This window comes from Dermacentor variabilis, chromosome 3 (assembly GCF_050947875.1).
Source record: "Dermacentor variabilis isolate Ectoservices chromosome 3, ASM5094787v1, whole genome shotgun sequence".
Classification (NCBI taxonomy): Eukaryota; Metazoa; Arthropoda; class Arachnida; order Ixodida; family Ixodidae; genus Dermacentor; species Dermacentor variabilis.
The window spans coordinates 167,261,881-167,282,404 of NC_134570.1; the positions used below are offsets into that span (position 1 = coordinate 167,261,881).

Genomic DNA, 20,524 nt, shown 5'->3' on the forward strand with positions numbered 1-20,524 from the left:
TCTCTGTGAAGCCTACAGGCTTAAAATTACATTTTAAGTTATCATAGCTTTGCTGCTCAGTAGTATATGTATCGTCGTTTATTTTACCATTTTGATATTCGGTAAGGCATAAGTTGTAAAAAAATGTGATGGACAAAAGAGGCATCAAATGCAGCGTTGTGTGATACAGGTACTGCAGCAATGAGTTAGCTTTATTTGTTTTCCGTAATCCAACCAATACAGCGCTCTGGAACACTGGCAGTTAGTATGGCCTCCCTGAGCATCTTGTACCTAAAAACCCGCGCACTAGAACGCAACCGCATAGGGTGATCAATATTCGCCTAGATTCAAGGGCCGGACACCAATATACCCTATAATAATAAATTCAGTGTTTTTACTTGCCGAAAGTGTCATCAGATTACGAAGCATGCCGTAGCGGGAGACTCCCGAAGAATTTTGACCATACAGGGTTCTTTGTCGTGCACCAGCGTTCTTGATGCTCGGCCAATAGGAAATGCGGCCGACAAGGCTGGCATTGAACCTGTGACCTCGAGTTGAGCAGTGCAACGCCATAACCACTAGGCTATACCGCGGCAAGGCTGTGCACTGGGAACACGAGTGATTTCGTTATACGAAAATTACGCTTGCAATCCACTTTGTTCGGACGAGTAATTCGAGTTCGTTGTACAATGTAGTGGTGTGAGGCATCATATAGTGGCTCCTATAGCGCATTCGAACGTTCTTGCTTCTCTTCTCCTTCCTATCCGCTATCCGTAGTATAGCGCTGCGCATCCCCTGGCTGTTCTGGCGCATAAAGTAAAAGTAGCGCTCGCTTTCTCTGGTCGAGGCGTGTTTTACAGTTCTCATCAGTGCAGAGGCAGCTGTGGAAAATGGCGAACAGATTCTGGTGTCCAATTATTGCACCAATGAGCGTGCGCTACCGCTACACGTGTGTTCCAGTTGCACGGTATCTGCGCCTAGGACGGAGTTTCTGACCTTGTTGCGGGTGATGTGGCATTCGTATCCAGGAGACCCAACCCTCAAAGTATCGTACGGTCACCTGACTAACTTTACGTGAAATCTTACTTTATACACCATGCAGAGTTGCAATTTTTTGAATTCCTTATCAACCCTTCGTAGTATCAACACTTCGTAGTTCTCCTAAAACCAAAACCTGAACTTTATATTTAAATTTCAATACTTAACTATCCAATATGCATTCCCTCACGGTGTTTGAGTGCTCTAGACATTATTGTGTTTAGTTTTAGATTGCAGTGTTACTTTGCTGAATTTGTACGCGGTAAATAGATTATTTTTAAGGTGAACAGAAGCATTTAAAAAATTAAGTTCCTGGACCATGCTGAGGCCTTCCTACACCAACCTGTTTTTAATGGGCGCCTCCATATTGCGAAGGCAATGGTGCCATCTATGAACAGTCGCCATGCTGGCTTGGGCGGGAGATCCGTGTTACAGATCAGGTATACGATCGGCAGCAGTTTTTATCTGGTGGTTGCGCTCGCGCTCGCCCGGTCTGTTTAGCATGACATGGCGCCTTTCGCGCGGAAAACATTTCTGTGAGACGTAGTGAAAAAATTTAACTCGCCGTAGCTGAAGTTTCTGTTCGCGTGGAGGTGGACGGAGCACACAGCGCGAAGTGCGCGCGCGTGTTTGAGCCTAAAATAAACCTCGGAGATCAGTTGTCTACTGTGAAAATAACTGTCCCGATTGTCGTCTTACTTCAACATTCTCACTATAATTGTCATCTCTTGTTTAGCAGCAATGAGTAGATAAACATACGCGGCGATCGTACGGGTACAGTTCTACTGTTTGAGAAGCCTTCAAATTGTGACCTTTACAAGCATTGCGCGAGTACCTCATTTGTTGGATGCCGTTTCCTCCCAAGAATGAAGCAGTTTCGGTTAGTGATAACAACACACCGTAGTGCGAATCACACTTGTCGAGTGGTCGAGCGGCCGGCTGCGGACAGCGCGATTATACGAGCATACATTGTGTATATGCTCGTACAGAACGCGCTTGTGCTGTTTTCCAATGTTATAAATATGTCGTAAATGTAACGCATATAGGTGTGGGGCTTTAAAGGGTAGGACTTTATCAACTTTCCTTCAAGCTGTCTCATGAAAATTTTGGAATACGTGGGAGCGAATGGTGTTTCCATGCTAATGCCGACGGTTTGCACGTACTGAATAGAATCGAATTCGACATAGTTGAGCGTGAGAACTAACCTAAAGATTGACAGGTAAACTTCAGGAGCGTGCGCTTTGGGGATTGACTGTGAGGGATTTCGATACGGCTTCAATTCCATCACTCATGGGTATGTTAGTGTAAAGGGCAGAAATATGTAAAGGGACTAGAATAGTGCGGACGGAAAGGACTGCGTTGGCGTTAAGGCCGTCGACAATTCGAAGGAAGTGGGCCGTCTGTTGAACGAAAGATGGGTAGGTAGTGGGGATGTTTGACAGGTGGTGATTTAAAAATTTAGATAGTGACTTGGTAGGCGCGTTCTTATTAGACGTTATAGGCCAACCTGGGATTTATGCTGTGAACTCCATCTCCCGATTTCCCCCTGTGTTCCGTGGACGTCGCATGTTCGCGCAGCAAAGCGGAATATCCGCATGCTGCAGTTACTACTGAACCAAAAGGCTACACAATGATTCCCTGACGACCTTGTATGAACTGACATTGCGTTATTTGTGCCGAGAACCAACAGTTACGCACTGAAACAGTTCAAGCAGCCGGTAACAAGTTCAAGCAGCCTCGCGTCGGATCGTAAAATCCGGAGAGGAAGAAAGGCCCACGGCAAGCCCTTTCCTCCTCGGTCGATGAAAATGTTTACAGCGCTTTGCAATAGAAGCGCCAGACCCGAAATACAGACAGAGTAAAAATGACACTACACATATGAAGACGATATGTTCAATTTCTGAAGTGGATGCTTGTTTTTGCCGTTACAAAACTGCTGTTCCATACCAGAAAGAGCCATCGTCTGACCATATTCATGAGGCTCCGGCGTGGACGATTACTAGTGTCTGAAAAGCTAGTGTCTGAAGAGCTGCAAGCAAGGTGGTTCAGCTAGCATGGAAATGAAGGGTAGTAGATAGATTAGGCTAAACTTCGTCTTGTTGGCTTTGAATGAATTCGTGACTTTGCAAAGTCAAAGTAATAAATTTTAAGAAAGTGCTGCGTTATAAATAACGAAATAGGCGTTCTTAATATTGTCTGATGGCACCATTCCAACACGGGATTTCTAGAGCACAGAATCCCGATTTTCAAACCACTACGCTACGGACGCATGGACAAGCGCCACCACTGCAATTAGCAACGATTATGCGCGCTTAAAGTCTTATTATCTTCTGTAGTAAAAGAAAAGCGTGCACCGATTTTAAATTTCGCCCAATTGAGGCCCAGATAAAGCGCAAAAAACCAAGCGAGAAGAACATCTGAAGCCCCAAGCACCAAGATCTGACAAATCCATGTCCTACCCATCATTCCTATTGTGTTTGAAAGAGCGCAGGACCAGAATTCTCTCTAGTAATTGTAGCAAACTCTATGGGCTCTGGGGCACGTCAGCCACATTGATGTTTGAAAGCTGGTTACATTGGCGTCTGATTCGAGTGTTGTCTCGGATTTGTGCGGATAAGTGTCCCTTGCCTGTTTTGGAATGCTGCTGTGATAGTCTAAAATGAGTCCTAATGAAAATACGAGTACTTCGATATGTGCGCCACGTAAACGGAGACGTATGCATTAGCCTTTTATTGTTTTACTAACTGTAAGCGCCAAGTAATGCGAACAACAGTTATGTTTGCTATGTGGCAGCGCAAGAGCGTGATGTAATTTTACAGAGTGAATGCCGTTTTATAAATGTAACATTAAATTATTCCGTTCGACCCAGACCTAAAACTGGAAACAGCATAGGAGTCCGAAGCAGGAAGAACGAAAAAACCATAAACAAACAACTAAGAACGAATGTCTCGGATCTGAGAGATGCGGAATATTGTAGGACTTCTTCATATTGATCGTGAAGTAGAAGGTGATTGAAATTAGAAAATGCTAAAGTTAAATACAATTGCAGTTTCGCCCGAAACAGGTGTGGGGGTGGGCGGTTACAGGCAAATCATAGACAGTGATATCAAGGCACGGGAGCAATACATGAATCCTCTTGGTATTGTGGGCAGTAAAAACTGCGGTACATTTATTTGCTAACTGAACTCATGCGTTGATGCGTGACCAAGGACACACATGAACAGAGCTCGCTTAGTCAGTACGAGAGCTCGCAGTCACAACGCGATTGTGATGAGAATCGCTGGAACTAAGGAGCGTGGGTGCTTGCACCAAAGTTAACGATCCGTGCCGTCACTCCCATTCCTGTCTCACAGTGCCGGGCCTGCGAAGCCCAGCAAGTCACGTGACCTCCGAAAGTGGGCGCGGGAGAAGATGTGACCGCATCACGACACTGTGGTTCTCTGCCCGCCGTCGCAGGCGCGCCTTCGCACCCGCACAGGATCACGTGCACTCCATCTAACACTCGTTGCGCGCACCGCGGATGCGCCGCCGCAACCGAAGCAGCCCGGCGGCGTATATGGCGATTGCGCAAAAGTGCCTTATCGCGATAAACGCTGCACGTACCTAAAGAAGCATGAAATCAGCAACAAATTGAAAGGCGTTGACGGGAGCAAGTTGAATGCGATAAATAACTGGCAATTCAATCCATTCTTCGGAGATGATTGACGATGTTAATGCTATTAGCAATGTTTCTTACGATGGGTGTGTGATTAAAAGAGACCGGAGGTGAAAGGGCGCCGAGGCGGCGTCCTCTTTCTTCTCCTTTCTCCACTTTTTTCCTGTATCTTGCGGTGTACACTTGGTGCTGTACACTACAGATTATATCTTGTGGCATCGGCCAAGAACGGGCACGTATCATCGTCATCATCGTCATCATCGTCATCATCGTCAGCCTGGCTACGCCCACTGCAGGGCCAAGGCCTCTCCCATACTTTTCCAACTACCCTGCTCATGTGCTACTAATTGCGGCCATGCTGTCGCTGCAAACTTCTTAATCTCATCCTCCTACCTAACTTTCTGCCGCTCCTGCTACGCTTCCCTTCTCTTGGAATCCATTCCGTAACACTTAATGACCATCCGTTATCTTCCTTCCTTATTACATGCCCTGCCCATGCACATTTCTTTTTGTTCCAAGATCACATACGCACTGCCAAAGTTGTCTGTCCGGCCGCCTGCCTAGTGGCCCCGTGACCCAAGTTTACTACTATGCCAGACAACAGCCACTCCTAGTTGTCTATTCGGGTGCATACTGTCCATATTGGCTGCTTAGCAGAAAAGTAGTGACTCAAGCAACTCATACTGTAGGCGACTTAAGCTAGTAAAGCACTTGGGTTACTGGCTGTTGTGAAAGAGGTTAGTTACATACCGAAAACTAGACTATGTTCGTTCCCAAAGAATACCAATCGCAGTAAGAATAGTTCAATATCGTCAGCAGCTTCGATGGTATATTTGAGGCAGCATACGAATTATATCAAAGAATTTGAACGGGAACGCCCTGCATAGGGTGTTTTAGCCAGCGATCACATTGCGCTTCATAGTTACTTCGTGGAAGACGCGATTTTACGTATATTGGTTATCGATTTGAGTTAGCGTCGCCCGCCTGCAGCACCCATGCTACGGTCGGAAAGAATTGCAAGTGTGCTTCTTGAGAAATAATATAATCAATTTAGGTACGTTCTTTACCTACACTTCAAGCAGGCTAGTATAGTGCAAGAAAGAGGCAAAGAGACTTCTTGCTGTGCTTGGTGGATTGAATTGTAGCCAATTACAGTAGGCTGCTTGTCGCCTTCTGCATTACCTGACGAAAAGCACCCGACTTCACACTTCGACTAACGTAGCACCCACTGGCTACGTACCTTTTCTCACCTGAACACTGAACGACAACGTGCTGTTTCAGCCATTTCAGGAATAAATCTAGCCAATCTGAAGCTAAATTCATTGCGAATGCTCCAATAACAAAGAAAACTTCCCTTTTTTTAATTACACAGCAAGGATGATGAAATAGCCTGTCCATAAATGCACAAGCCGCGACAAAGTTAATTTTGTCTTCATGAAAGATATGATAACCTTCCTATTTCCCACATGGTAGGAATGCCGACTCACCTGATGATGCATCCCAACGTCTGTACCGGCATGGAATCTTGTTACTAGCGTGCAGAGCTGCACTGGTCAAACAGCGATGGGTAACTTCGCCGATAAAAAATGTTTCACTCTTGGAAACTAGTGTCGCAAGACACAAACGCACGCAATGATATACCGCTCAACGGCGGCAACAGCAAAAGCGCACCATCTTGATATTTTGAGAGCCGAAAGGGGCTCTCGACAATATCGTTTCTCGACCACCGCACGGCGCGAATTTTTCGCGCTTACAACTGGGGAAGGCAGAAAGTGGGGATAGTATTATGGAAACCATCGAAGAAGAAAGGAGGGCACAGTCCTTTACTGGGCCCCTGTTATCTATGGAACATTAGTTGGACGCGACTAAGGCGCAGCAAGGTAGGCGAGTTGGCGCACCTGTATATTTTACTCCTTTCAAACGGTCATGCCAGCACTTCACATCCGTCCGCGCAGCGAACGTTGGCTGTCCTCGGCTTATATATGTAGAGACAATGAGCAAAACGAGAACAAGGTGAAAGCAGGAACCAACGTTGCCTTCGGCCTTCACCTTGTTCTCGTTTTGCTCATGGTCTTGACGTTCCATCTTTAGTCTTCCCCGTGTTTTCCCTGGATATCTATGCATTCATTACAATATGAAGGCAGCACCGATAGTTGCCGCCAAAATGGCTGCACGTGTTTGCAATGCCTGACTGTTCATTTTGTCATCTGCTACAACACTCATCGAGCGGCGTAGAAAGCGTGATTTTCGTGGCACATTTGTGCCATAAAACTGGCTTCGTGTAGCTGGCCACAACTGCATATTTCATCACCCATAAATGCATCTAGAAAATTTCAATAATGGCTACACTGTGTAGCCACCAATGTTAAAGAATAGTTTTAATACATGTCTCCACTTGTTGCACGTCTAAATCTATATCTGAATGAAATTAATAGCCAATGAGGGAATAAAGAGACCGACAAAACCAGTTGTCATCAAGAGCGAAGGCAATCCAGATTACGATATGCCATCCAAAAGCCTTCGGCTTTACGCCTAACACACGTGCATTGAGAACCTATGTAAAAAACCGCAACGACTTATCGGTAAATGTTTGTCTTTCACCTCAGATAACAGGAAGTGATAGCTCACATCATCATTTATCGCTTATAAACGTCAAATGTTACTCAGAAACGAGGTGAAATCTTGTACTACGCCTATAGGCCCTCTTTTTCGTGGATGCCAAGATATTTTCAGGCCCCTTTAGGTCACCCACGCTAGATTTGATAAGTTGGTCTAAGGGGCGGGTGCAAATCCAACCCGATGAAAACTGTTTGCGTTCAACACACGAACAGCGGCAAGCCACTATTCGTTATAAGTACCGCAGGCTAGACTGCCCCCCCCTTACAGCTCTCAGTAATGAATTATCTCCAAACATGCGCCCCAGCAGAAGGTCTCATTCCGGGAAAACAACCTTCCTAATAAACGATAGCATGCAGGACCGGCCCCCCCTCACGAAAGTTAGATAGCCTATGGTGGCCGCTTATGTGACCGCGCGTCAACTATGGCCGGGCCTCGAGACGTAAGCCTCACCCCGAAAAAACAGTTTTTGGCTAGAACAACTGTTATTTTTTATCCCCCATTCTTCAATTTAATACCGTGCCATACAGTTCAGTTTTTGCAGTACTTGGGTGTACAATGTTTTTGAGAGAAGCTTACACACATGATGCTGCTCTTTCAGGTCCAAGCTGTCCACAACTGTGAGGGTGCACTTGGGTGCATATGCTCGTGTTGCCAGAGACAATACGGAGGTTGTGTACAAGGTCGACGAAGTGTGCGCCCATCCACTTTTCAGGCCGAGCGCGGCAAGTTTCTGTCACTTGTTTCCGGTGTTCCTTTCTTTTTTGTTTTTGGCTGGAAAAGGGCATAATTTTTCCTCAACATGGACGGTCCTCGTCCTCCAGGTCATTCTGCATTCTGTTTAGTGAGAGTATGTGTATGTCACAGATCGTTTGGTTTATGCCAGAGATTAGGCCAAAAATTACAACTGTTTTTTGACAATTCCGCCAGAGCAGCTTCCGTTATCATGCGGTTCATATTTGCGATGCAGATCTCAGATATTTATGTAATTATACACACGATTGGATTGAGAGCCGCTAATGGCCGCGGCATGCCAGCAGCTGGCGTTTCTGAGTGAAATTAACTCGCGAAAAGCTACGAAGCCGAGGCAGCACTTGCGAAGTAGCTTCTGCACACTGAACCACACATGTGCTCGATGGTGATACTTTCTATCACCGAATGGCTTAAAACTTCATGCCAAAATCGACGTGAATCCACTTATACCACCATGAAACATTAGTTATTTATTGCACCTGTCGATGTAAGTGGTTTGTTATGCGTACGAATTGTCTTAAGCCAATGTGACATCTTAGTGCGCGTTCGCCTCGTGCCGCCAGCTCATACATGTTAGCATGACGTGCTCACACTTATATTTGGCTCAAGCGATATTGTACGTAGAGCTGTAAAATATTTTGCTCTTCGAGAATCGTAATGACGATATCGTGTTTCCCCTGCTTCTGTAAGTCTCCACATTCTCACGTTTCATTTAGAACTCCGAAAAGGTTCTCTACAGCCAGTCCTTCGACGTTCTCAAATAACTCATACGATACACTGTCATGTTGTAGCATGGATTTATCACTTAGCTACCTATATTATCGTGATGAGTTCCGCTTTCGGGGTGGAAAAAGGTACACCAAGGTAGCCTTTTTCAAATAAAGTTGAGCGCATTGCCATGCGACTGTGATGTGATTAAAAGATGGCCGTGGGCATGTTTGCCAAAAATGTTCGTCGGTGAGACCAATGGCTAGCTGAAAGTTGCGTGATCCTGGGACTGCCATCGTAATCAGTCTGCAAAGAGTGATATGCGAACCATAATGTTTAGAGGAAGGAGAGAACTACTTGTTTAAAGTAACTAGAGGAGCACGAAATCATGCTCATAATCGAGCGTGTAGCTAGGGCGCGGTGTGTGTACCATAAAGATATGGCGCCTGAAGAGACATCACACAGACTTTGCCCACTGCGCGTATCTCGCCAGTCGGCGCCAGAGTGCCGCTTCCGAAGGAAGTTGTGTCGGAGCCAGCCGCTGCTGTAAGGATTCGCTGTAAACAGGTCAACAAATATTTGACTCATTGGTGGCAACATACCAGGGTGCAATAATGAACCGTTTCACTAACTTCGTAATATGTGTTCGTGGGCATAGGTGCGTGACGCAGTACATTAGAGCATGCGGCTTGTGATACAATCGGTGGTGGCTAAACTGGGAGCGTTGAAATGAACTAAAATAAATAAACGACGAAATGCGCTTTCTCTAGATTTATTACCACGAAACTTCATTATGTCAAAAGTTCCACACATAGTATAAAGCTCGTTCCCTCAGTCCCCAACAGGCGCGGTGCGGTAACAAGGGAGGATCGCTTTAAATAACTAGAAAAGGCCGCGTCCGCCTACAGCTTACATTGGGACAAACTGAAATATGCCACAGTTGATTGGAGCAAAATAAGTCCTGAGTTTGAAAAACACACTCCCATGGGGGAAAACAATAAGATATGTTGGTGTTCTCGCATTCGCAATGTACATAATGTAATTTCACTTCATGATTCACGAGCAGCCACGTTGTGAGACATACGTGGGGATGTCCTTTGGAAGAAAACCTATTGTCCCAGCTGCTAATCTTATTAGGTCGCATGAGCCCTATAGTCGCCAGTTCCGGGAATTTGTGAAGGATCCGGAATCCGAGTTAGTGGACGTGGCGTACGATACGGCAGTTCGATGGCTTAGTTGCGGAAATGTTTTGTCTTGTTTCTTTAACCTTAGCGGATAAATAGAGGGCTCCTTGCCCCCAACAACCGTCCCGAGCCAATGACTGGCTCTGGAAAACGATCTTCAGCGTCGACATAATGTACCATATGAATAAGCTAAGTGCCATAGTTTCAAGGAGAGGCACACGTCATTCATAACCAGTACATGGACATGAAAGGCTTCTGGACAAAACTGCAGCTTTGGAGAAGCAGGCATGAAGTCGATAATAGGAGCATTTCCGCTGCTCTTCAAGGATAACTTTCGAGACTAATACAGCAATTCCTTCGCTATTTGCGACAAGAATTATCAGCAATCTACCCACACAAATTTGCGAGTGCTGCTCTGATCATCATACCAGCAAAGGAGAAACTACAAATGGCAAGCCAGTTCTGCAGAATTCCGGAAGGTGCAGGAAAGTTAGTAAAGGAAAAATTGACATCCACCCGTATGCAGCCTGAAGCTACAAAAGAAAACCACACGCTTTTCTCAAAATACAATGCTTCCTAGTTGAAGAAAAATTCGTCCTAGCCGGGATTCGAACCCAGAAGTAACGCCGTTCCGTGGCGGTCACGCTTCTATCTCAACTTACCATGAGGCTAGTTGGTCGCACGGCGAGGGCTAATTAATCGAGAATTTGAAGCACAAGGAGAATCAACATGGGAAATCAGTTTGCGGAATTCCCCGAGGCGGTGGAATGATCATGAAAAGAAAAATTGACATCCGTCCGTATGTAGCACGAAGCTTCAAAGGAAATCCGCACGAATTTCTCGTAAGAAGATTCGTAATTAAAGAAAAATTCGTTCTGCCCACTTCGTCAGCTACAAATTTTCGAAAATTCATTTAACTGCTATATGAATGCACTGTCAGGTTTCTTTGAATTAGAAGTAATTGAACCGTGGTCAAAGGACATCAACACAAAAAGCCTAATGGACTGTTATAAATTACTTGGCGCTAAGTATTTCTCGAACCTAACGCAATTATCCACGTCTACGTGTCAATCTTGAACACATGTACCTTTGTAATCAAATCAAGTTGAGATACAGGGATTATTTACCAGACGAACACCTGATTTCAATGCTGAGTATTGACTAATCTGGCGTGCCACCACAGCTGACTCAAATAATCAAGTCAGGGCATCAGGTCCATTACTCGCTTTAGCCTCCGTCCTACGTCTTCTCTACGAAACGCAACTCTTTAGAATATATTTTGCTATTTTACTTCCAAAGACCACGACATGGTTGTAAGGCAGGCCGTAGTGAAGTGCTCCTGATTGATGTTGATCACTTGTTCTTTAAAGCGCACGCAATGCATGGTGCACGGTTATTTTTGCATATTGAAATACGCCTGCCGCGGCGGGAACTGGATCCTAGCGCCCTCGGGCTTGGCGGCGCAGCGCCAAAGTTACAACGCCACCACGGCGGATGAGACGCAATTCCCCTGCATGGAAATACAGTGAATTTTCCTTTAAGCCCCGTGTCACGTTTGTACATATGTCTGTACTGCCAAGAAGTAAATTAGCTGATGTAGTTTCATTTGAATATTTCAATTGTAAGTAGGTAAATATTGTTTCGCTGCTGAGTTTGTGGTGAATAATTTATGGCGTAATTATCCCTTTTGATATGATTGTTGACCAGCTGATTCTGCCTTTATAAGGGTTTGTACCGATTGGCATCCATTCCAATTGGTAAGATTCAGATAGTGCTCTGTCCTGTATACTGCACGTCGCAGTCACCGTCGGTCTTCGTCGAGAATATAAACCTTGCGTAGTAATATTAGATTTGTATTCCAAATTCCCGTATATTGTTCTTCGTGCCTTGTTTCCTTGCGGCCGCACGTTGTCATTGTCCTATGGGTTATTTCGATTCATTTCCTGCCCTCTGTAAATATTGTGAGGCTCGTACGATCCCTAGGAGGGCTTTAATTGTGCTCGATGTGTTTAGCGTCGCAGCTGTATATTGTTGCCATATTGTAAATAGTGAGTTTTCACATAAATATTTTGAAGCTACTTGCCTGAGATTGTATTTGTAACCCTGCTTGTAAACCTGTAATGACAGCATTGCATTATCAGGGCCTAACAATTTTGTCTAAAAGCTATCGAGTAATTTATTTGTGGCTTAGTCGTGGTGGAGTATCTTGGCCTGATAAGTAGTTTCATCTTTAAAAAAAGTTAGCTCCAAAAACAGTTAGCGCGGTCTGAAATGCGTTGAACACACCTGAATATAATTTCGAAGTCACTTGTCTTTTTAAGGAGTAAGTTATTAGTACGACAAGGAATATTGCTCATAAATATCATCCTGCAAAATATAAAAATAAAGGCTACATGGCTGCGATCACAAAGTGCAAAAAGAACAAAACAGAGCAGCTTGTCAAGCTCGTATCTGCGCAATATCTTAAAATCTGATTTTACTAAAATAACCCTATAACTTCAACGAGTCGTCGTTTCTGGCAACTCCTAAAACGCAAAGATTTCCAAAGAAAAAAAACCAGCGCAATAGACGGGACAGAAAGCAAGACGAAAAACACGAGCGCCTCTTTAAGGAGATCTTTAGTGTAGCGAAATATTCTTCCGTTAGTGTTAGACCCACACAACGCCAGTGATATCGTGCGTTTTAGAGCACTGCAGAAAGTAGCCCTTTAAAATAACAAAACCAAAGGGAAAGCCCACTCAACCGCAAAGAGCTGTGAGGTCCCTTAAATGTAAAATTTCTCAAAGTACAAGTAAACCTAATGTAAGCAAGCTGTCAATCCAATGGATTGATGTATTCATATTGTGAGCCCAGCAACGGCCATGGTGGCAGTTGGTTTTCCGGTGAGTTGTGATGACTCAGTTTGCGGTGCCATCTGCACATCTGTACATCCAAATTTTGTGGCATTTTAGATTTCTCTACCCGCGTGACTTTTCGCTCGTGATGCCAAATCTCGGGCGCCATGCACATACTACAGCCGTTCTTGTTAACCCCATAGCGGCGAAAAATTGACGGCCGATTTCCGAAACAGCGGCCAGTTGTCAATAATTGCTGTTGAAGCATCATATGACACCACTCTAAAACAAATACAGGCGTCTGTCAGGAACGAACGGACCAAACCGCGCAGGACAACGACATCATTGATCAGAAGCGAAGCCATCTCGCCTGGAAGGCACCGCCGTGCTTCCAACGCTAAACCATCTTTGCGAGCGTCAGCGTTGCACGCTAAATTCTGTTTAATAGCGTTGGCATTCAAATCCCAAAAGCTGAGGCAGCATCTGGAGCATGCGCAGTTTTACCCCGCTACTTCTTTGCGTGCAGCAAGGTGCCACTTACGCTACACTAAAACTCTCTTTCTGCCCCGCGTATTGAGACATTTTATTCTTGACCCTGCTACATTGACCTGTCTACACTTATTCACTACTGAAGCGTAAACAATATGCACAGAAGTCAACACAGATTCACAGAAATACTGGAGTTTCAGTTGCGACACATCACCAGAATAGAGGGCACTTTGTGAAGAATGGTGCTTGCGACCTCAACGTCGCATAGATCTCTGTGCTATCGGGAAATGTGAAGAAGCTTGCTTGCGAACAGGAATTCTTAATGTTATTTAAAAGCAATCTACTTGCCCCCGAAGACTTGGCAGTAAAATCAAAATTGTAAGCATAAAATAGTTGTTTTGGTTCATTTCTGGATTCAGCAGCGTAGCTTTTTGGGATTGTTGGTACATGATTTGAACAGCAATTAATAGAGCGCAGAAGACGAGACAATAAAATTCACGCACACACAAACTGTACGAGCGCTACGCTGTTCGTGTGTGTCTGAATTTTATTATTTTTTCTGGATAATATGCTAGAAAATCAATGGAACTAATTTAAATAAGTCCTTATTAGAATAAATCTAGCCAGTAGAAGAGTTTGACAAGCGTTCTTAGCTTAAGCCTAGGACTGCCACTTAAATTGACAAATTTATTTTCACTAAAATTTATTTATTCCCGTATTATCCGGCCTTCAACACCGTCACTGGTCTTCAATCCGTACCTCTGGCTTAAACGTTTGGTGGCCCTTGCTATAGAGGAACGCACGAGACTTTGTAGCAAACTAAGCCATATAGGGAGCTGGTAGGAACCCCGAATGTTAGATTCGCCAGGTCATGCCAATTGCAAGTTTTGTGTAACCAAGGCAACGTCAACGGTCGGCGGTTCCTTACCTCGCCAAGAAAATTGGGCGAACAATTCTTCAACATCACAAAGTCATGTATCGTTATGACTTAATATATCTCCTCGCATCGACCATCCTGCGGATGCGCACACAACGATGAACGATGCGCAATAAACTCACCGCATATTACATTAAACAGTCCAAATACTAACATTCTACGATCGGGTGGGCCGAAAATATACGCTTGCAATAGGTGTCACTGTTTCACCGCGACACACAGTTACGGCAAAACACTGGAAAGCTGAATCACATATGTCCGCAGTGACTGTCACGCGAAATACAAACGTGCGTGGTCACATACTGAAGCTTTTCGGAGTTCTCTCTCATAATTCCCATCTACACACTTAGGGGAGCCGCATGGTGCCGATGCACATGGTGTCGCGGTGTGGGTTCCGATATGTCCAAGCAGTCGGGGCTCGCCTTGACAAACCTAAGCCTCTTGGAGTGCTCGTATGTCCGGAGGATCTCTTATATTTAGGCGTTTGCTGAGACAAGCCCTGAGGGACCTCACATTCCACGGCAGGACAAATGGCCGAGTGCGTGCTTTCCTACCATGCAACCTCGTCAGTTACATCCACGTCTTATAGGACCAGGAACAACTTTGTTGCTTGCAGCTTCCTAATACAGTGCCTAGGTCTGTTAAAATACGTTATGCATCTAAAACCGGGCGAATTTTGCGTCGAATGTTGAGCAATCAAATATTATTAGGAAGCCTCCCAATACTTCCCCTGTCCTGGGACAACGAAGACAATCCTATGCCCTCAATTTGTTTCACGGCTCATCAAGCTCTTAAAAGCCACTTACTTGATCACGTGGTGCTTATATACCAGGTGTTTTAGCGAACACTTTCAATTTTTTTTGCCTGCGGCAGATTTCACATTTCTAGTCCATGAGCTGGCGTACTCGAAGAGGCGGACATTACTCACACAAAATATTGAAATAGATAATCGACTAATTCACACCAATTCACTAATGGATAAAGTCGAGAGTATGAAGGAAACCCGTCTGGTCGGGATAATGCATACTTAAAAGGAAGAGGTCTGGACACCGACCAAAATGGTTTAAAATAGTTATTTACGTTTCGGCTCCCCGACGGGAGCCTTGTTCACAATTAAACTAATATAATAAACGTAAATAACTATCTAAAACCATTTTGGTCGGTGTCCAGACGTCTTCCTTTTAAGTAACAAATTCAATAATTAAGCATTTCACTTAATAACTTATAGCACATATTGAAATTTGCAAATTCTCGCCGGGGAGTTGGCAAGGTAGATCCACTTGGAACCAGTTCTCAGTTCTCCAGATATTAATATTAGCAGTTTTACGCCGCAAAATTGCTATTGATATAGGAAGTTTCAAAACGCAGATTTCGTAAGTGATGTCATCCCGACAATTATTTTAAAGTGGATATTCCTTGCAGTTTCACCGGCTAGAATGTGTAAATTTTAACGTGTGCCATAAATTAATTAGTTAGGAACATAAGTAGTGATTTTTAAAATTTAGTCGATCATGCATTATGATTTCTTGTGCATGTAATGTCCGCCTTTTCGAATAGACCAGCTCATGGAGAAGAATCGTGCTATTTGGCACCGGCAATTTTTGAAAAACATTTGAAAGGGTTCACCGAAACACCCTGTATAGCACTATGCAGCATCGCAAATTTTAGGGTGACAACGTAAGTCCTGCCCACTTCGCGTGTTCATATACACTCATATGCCCTACTTCCAAAATATATGATCATATTTATAATACCTTGAGTGCCCTTTTGTTTCTAATGTATTAGGTTAACTCACATGATATCGCCATCATCAAACTGCGGGACAACGTGATCTTCACGCGGACGATATCCCCAGTATGCCTTCCGAGCCACAAAGAGGAACTTCCTGAGGGAGCCAAGTTCTACGTCACCGGATGGGGTTCAACAAGAAGTAAGGCAGAATTCTACCGTTGTGGTTCGTGTACTCTAAACACTTACGTGTGCATGATCGCGGCTTGGTCTTGGTACGGGAAATAAAAGGTCAAGAATTCAGTCGTAGGTACCCGCGGCAAGGACATATACAAATGCACCATCTACATAGATTGTCCATCTCTTTCTTTGCCCTTTCTATTCAGAGCTATGTTTTCATGAAGCAGATAGAAGCGGGTCGAAAACTCCTCGTTGGGTTCGAGTAAACGCTAGTGGGTTGGGTTCGAGCGAGCTCTCAGGCGAGATAGATCAACTTGCTTGTAAGGGGTGGGTTGGCTCGCCCAACCCGCTAGTCAAGACGCATGCAGGTGCGGTCGGGCCAACGAAAATTCTGATTATAGCTACTCGCGTCCAGTTCCTGTAAAGGAAGCTCAATAGCCCATTATCGCTTTTCTCGGACGTTTGATACCCACGAAGCACGTAACCCCGCTTGGGAAGGAGCTTCTTGCTAATCAATTCTGAGCGATACTGACGTGACGTCCGTGAAGTATCGATTGGGCCATACAGCCTTTCTACAGATATTCTAGCCGTACATCTATCCCTACACAAATGGGTAAAGACGACAGGAATTGACAAGGACGTACTTTGTAGATGGTAAACGAGGTCGCTTTCCTAGCTCCCAGTTCTAATATTCTTTTAAGCTGGCAGCTGTCTCATATTTCGTCCAACTTAGCAATTTCGGCTATTCATCCATGTGGTACATGACCCCTGAGTGCTCAGTACAGTTGCACAGCCAAGGCTGCTCCTCTTAAGTGCCACTACCATCAGTAAGCGTACAATTTGTTTCTTAGCGCATTCCGAATAGCAGATGTATCGCGTTTTCTCGCGCAATTTATACGGTGGGCAAGGAATCCCTTCTGCCTTTCCTTAGTAGCCACAGACCATGGAAGTGGTGGTGATTGACCCAACGTTTAAACCATAAGACCAAAGTCAATCTGAGAGATCCCTTTTTCAAATATCGGTTCGATGTCGACTTGTCGTATACAATCAGTATACTATTTCTACTGCAGTATTCCACCACATTGGTATACTGTAGAAGCTGAAGGAAAACGAAAAAAATAACAAATCAACAAAAACCCTCCATGTGCGTGATTGGTAAATATGTATTAAAAGCACAGTACTTAAAATGGATAATGTGCTGCACCAGCGAGATAATAACGAGAAGAAAGGGGGTTAACCGAGGGGCCCGATTTTTATTAATCATACCGTATAAAGCCAACAAACAAAGACACCAAGAAAAACATAGGTAAAATTACTTGTACTTACTAATTGAATTACAGGAATGATAAATAATGGACATGAAAGTGGATGAAAAAACAACTTCCCGCATGTGGGGAACGATCCCATGTCTTCGCATTACGCACCGCACACAGAGTATCATACAGAGCATCGCACGCGTAATGCGAAGATGTGGGATTGTTCCCCACCTGCGGCAAGTTGTCTTTCGATCCACTTTATTGACATTTATTTATCATTCCTGTAATTCAATTAGTAAGCACAAGTAATTTTGCTTATGTTTTCCTTGGTGTCTTTGTTTGTTGGCTTCTCATGACCAGCTAGATAATGTGCTACGCGAACCAGCCCAAGTTCTTACTCCACGGAGATACGAAGAAAACAACGCAAACTTTCATTCATAAAGGCAGATAATTCTTCCAAAGCGCTACGTCTCTTCACTCGGCGCGAAAAAGGTTCATTTATAGTTCTGCTAATTAGGCAACGCTAAAATAATTAAACCTAGCGTTGAAGCCAGAGGGCCGCTGTGTCACTATTACCATAACACTTCCGGCTAAATGGTCTAAAAAGAACTCCGGCACTGCGATTGTTGAGGTTGCATGAAACTGATGGTGGCTATATGAATTTGCTTCAACTTGGTGCTTGTGGCTGCAAACGTTAGTGTGGCTTTATTTTAAGTTCTTTTTTTTTGCTTTCACATTATGGGCTTAAATTACGAAGCATTTTTTTTTGTTCTGTTTACACAGAAAGCAACAAGTCTCCACGCAGACTCAGAATCACTTCAAACTCTATGATTTCTAAAGCGAAAGTTTGCTGAAAATTCTTACTATGTAGAGCCTCAAAATCTTTTGAAGCAAGAGACACATTTTGTAGGCAAATTGATGTACAACATATCATGGCTTTGTTGGCGGAATTTGCTTGCAGCTTCAATGGAAGCATGCCACAGTTCTCAGTAGTATTTGTTGCTTTTTTTCCTTGGAAACACTGACAAGTCAGTCCCGGAATTAAAATTATTTTTTTCCTTTGGTCATTTTGGACACAGAATAGTTATGTAACTTATTTGACTGAGCAGTTAGTTTTTCAATTGGGCGTTTTCTATTTTCTACCTAACCTGTTTCGTCGACAATATACCGAATGCGTTGCCAAGCTCCTTTTTATTATTTTTAATAGTTCCTTGTCAACAGCAGCCTTGCTGCGTGACTGGAAAACGGGCCGAGTAACCCTTATCTTCAAGAAAGGCGCCAGATTATTACAACCTAATTGCAGACCAATATCTTTAAGTTCCTCTTGTTGTAAACTTATAGAACATATTAAAGCCAATCAGATTACAGAATTGGTTGACAAACACTCCATATTAAAAAATTTTCAACACGGTTTTAGAAAGAAGTATTCGACCGTGACGCAACTCGTCACTGTTACGCATGAGTTTGACAAAGGCCTTGATAATAATATTCAGATACACACAATTTCTTTAGATTTCTGTAAGGCCTTTGACAAAGTTCCTCATGACAAACTGATCTACAACCTAAACAAAATTGGTCTTCTAAAGGTGTTGGTAGCTTGGATGGCTGAATATTTGAGAAATCGGGTGCAGTTTGTCACAGTCGAGGATCGAAATTCGCGCCTTCCGCCAGTCACGTCGGGTGTGCCACAAGGCAGTGTACTAGGGCCCTTGCTATTTTTGTGTTATATAAATGATATCGTAGATGTAATTCATCCAACTGTTCAGATTCGGTTGTTCGCAGATGACTGTATGGTATTCTGTGAAGTTTGCACAATACATTATCAACAAGAACTAAACAAAAATCTAGATTACATACACCAATGGTGCAAGAAGTGGAGCATGGTCTTAAATGCACAAAAAACAGTTTCGATTTCTATAACTAAAATAAGTCCCCTTTTCAATATACTAACTCCCTAGGTTCATCTACAGTTAATCATGTCGATAGCTACAAATATTTAGGTGTAACGTCCGCTGCAGCTAACCTCCCCTGGAATTCACACGTTGAAAACATTTGTTCTGCTTTCAGGAAGTTATGTTTTTTAAGACAAAAGCTTCGTAATTCACCATCAAATGTAAACCTTCTATGCTATCAATGATACATGAGACCAAAGCTAGAATATGCAAGCACAGTATGGGTCCCTTACACAAAACGTAACATTAATAAACTCGAAAGAATTCAAAGAAAGCCCGTTCGATTCGTCTTTTCTAAATTTTGTCGTGTGGACTCTTCTTCGGAACTAATGATAGCCAACAACATACCACCACTTCAGTACAGAAGAAGGCAATTTCGATTGGACTTCCTGAATTCTCTTCTTAAGCAGAAATTCGCTATTGACCCTTCATTTTATTTATCCCCCTCCCCCTCCATCAACAAGAAATACACGACATCACCAACGAAGATCTTTGACGCCATATTTCGCAATAACAGATGGTTATAAATTTCCCTTTTTCCCGCACACAGTGTCTCAGTGGAATTCTATACCAGAGCGTGCTCGTCTCGCCATCGTGTAGCATTGAGTATATTTACGCATTGTGTTCATTTTTGCTATTTATTTGTCTCTGGAAGTAAAACACAATGTATGTTGACCGTTATACTCAATGTGATTTGCTTAAAAAAATGCCCGTCTTGCTTGGACCACATTATGTGTGGTCTGCAATATCTATAAATAAATAACATATAACAAGCTATAACATATAACAATATCTATAAATAAATAAATAACAAACGAGAAAAAAAGCGCTACAGCCGTTTATTACTTGCCAGTGTTTAAACAACTGTCATGTGGCAGGTTAGTGATTAGGTTTTCTTGCCCTTCACGCCGACTAGCTTTGAACTAAACCGATGTAAGTTGATCTGTCAAAGAGAGGAAGGTCAGGGTTTATTGAAGGTGAATACACAAGGTGCACATAGTGCTATTGAATTAGGCGTGCTTTGGATCATCAAGCAGCCGTGTCATTTTACGTTCACCTGTCTTTGCTTTTCAACCCAGAATCCAAAGTCATCGAAAAATCCAGAGAGCTCAAGCAAGCGTTGAGTGAAGAGCTTCCCCGTAATCACTCAGTTTGCTCCTTCCTGAGGCCTGAAATCCTCTGCGGAAGCCACGTCTATGGATCATCTTGCTTCGT

General features: G+C 43.7%; 1 pseudogene; it reads left to right on the forward strand.

Moving 5' to 3' along the window:
- Positions 1-20,524, forward strand: part of LOC142576503 (chymotrypsinogen A-like) — a 46,795-nt pseudogene that overhangs the window by 19,646 nt on the left and 6,625 nt on the right.